The following is a 2,098-nucleotide window of genomic DNA, read 5'->3' on the forward strand; positions in this document are numbered from 1 at the left end:
TTGCGAGTTTTGGAGAAAAAAAATATAAATATAAACTGATTTGTATCAAAATGAATACATATTAAGAGGCGAGAGAGGGAGGAGAGAGGTGAGCAAGATCGAGAGAGAGATGAGAGTGGATTGTATTTTGTATTTAATATTGCATTGTATTCTGTATTTATTTTACATTATATTCTGTATTTATTTTTTTATCAATTAATTCAGAATACAACGAATTGTATTTTCTATTTATTTTGCATTGTATTCTTTATTTATTTTATATCAATTGTATTCAGAATACAACGAATACAACTGTATTCCTCCTCTCTTTGATTGAATACAAATACATTTGACAGAGAGGATGAATGAATATTGTATTCGTACGAATACAAATACAATTGATACAAAAATACAAAATATAATTTTTCGAATACAATTGAAATAAAAATACAAAACTTTCATCTATATTTGATTGAATACAATTGATACATAATACATTTGAGTTGAATTTCTGCTCATTGGTGTAAGAGAGAAAAAACAGAGAAAGAGGGTGAGAGAAAGGAGAGAAGAAAATGTTTGCTTATGTTATTTTTTATAATATATTTAAACTATAACTATTTTTCATAAATAACGTGCTAATTTTGACTAATTCTATAATTTTTCCTAAAATAAAGAATTATAAAAAAAAGTTTGATGTTCATGATAATTATGTGACAAGAAAAATTAAATAAATTATCAGTTCGAAGACAATTGTCGATTTTAAAATAATAACTTTGCATTAAAAATTTAAGATTTCTATTAAATTTTGGATATTATAGGATCATAACAAATTAAAGGATGATAAGAAATCAACTTTACATTGAAATCTTTTTGATTTTGTACTTTTATCTTTATGCATTTTGTCGGAACTTGAAGAGTTTCAATTGATTTTGAACTCTGCTGACATCTGATAAGCAAAGGCAAAGAAAGGCTCACCCATTTTTGTGGTCCGTAGTGCACACGATATCTACCATTTGAGGCAGGGGTGGGCCCCCGCCAATACTCTGACATTGACAACTTTTACAACAATTGCCAAACAATCATTACTACTATATGATCAGTTAAAAAACTATCTTCGTTTGTGTGTGTATATATATATATATATATACATATAGTTCTGTAAAACAAAATCAATTTAGAAAAGCCAGTCAAGGCTGTGAAATGTATATGATATTCAAGCGATTGATCATCGGTGGAGAAGAAGGCGAGTGGGAAAAAGAAAGATAAAGAAGAATCGAAGTAGCATAATATTTCAATTTTTTAGAAGATTCATCTATATACCGCGATTCCAGTTTACGGTAAAATTAATTCTCTCCCTTATTTTTCTTTGATTCTAATGATGAAATTATTCATGTATTTGAATTTCTGAAACGGTTGTGTATGTATATATATGTTTCAGAAATTTGAGGCAACAATGATGAAGAAAGAGGTGGAAACTCAGATGAAAAACGAAGTCCAATTTGTAAAGTGTGAGTGTTGTGGATTGACAGAGGAATGTACAGAGGCGTACATAGCGAGAATTCGGGAAAGGAATGAAGGGCGATGGATATGCGGACTGTGTGCGGAGGCGGTGAAGGATGAAATTGTGAGATCGTCATCGGAGAGAAGGATTGGAAGAGATGAAGCTTTCAATCGACACATGACATTTTGCAGAAAGTTCAGAGCAAAAAGTCTGCCCCCGAATCCGACGGGGGAATTGATATCAGCAGTGAAGCAGTTGCTGCTGAGGAGCTTGGATTCGCCGCGATCAAATCCGGTGAGTAGAGGAGGTTTGCTACGATCGCAGAGTTGCTTTTCAGCTATTGATAGTTGAATGAAATGATATTGGGGCATAATTAATAATTGAAGTAAATAGTATTGGGCTAGAATAAGTTTTGCCATTGCTGTTGTTGGACAATTATTTTTTTTTATTTTTTTTTATAAAATGGACAATTATTTATTTATTTGGATTGAATCAATTGAAGTTTGGCTTTAGTTTTGCTAGATCTAATACAAATCAAACTAAGTTACAAGGCAATTGATATGGAAATGTTACTACTTTTCTGTAAATAACTTCTTATAATGAAAAATAAGAGCTAAA

At 30.7% G+C, this 2,098-nt stretch overlaps 1 long non-coding RNA gene across 1 annotated transcript; it reads left to right on the forward strand.

Annotated features, from left to right (window-relative positions):
- Window positions 1-1,108: 1,108 nt before the first annotated feature.
- Window positions 1,109-1,897, forward strand: LOC102593040 (uncharacterized). The gene is made up of 2 exons (XR_367730.2): window positions 1,109-1,316; window positions 1,418-1,897. It is a non-coding gene; the product is annotated as an uncharacterized lncRNA (long non-coding RNA).
- The last annotated feature ends 201 nt before the right edge of the window (window positions 1,898-2,098 follow it).

The sequence above is a fragment of the Solanum tuberosum genome, unplaced genomic scaffold, assembly GCF_000226075.1.
Source record: "Solanum tuberosum cultivar DM 1-3 516 R44 unplaced genomic scaffold, SolTub_3.0 scf00162, whole genome shotgun sequence".
NCBI lineage: Eukaryota > Viridiplantae > Streptophyta > Magnoliopsida > Solanales > Solanaceae > Solanum > Solanum tuberosum.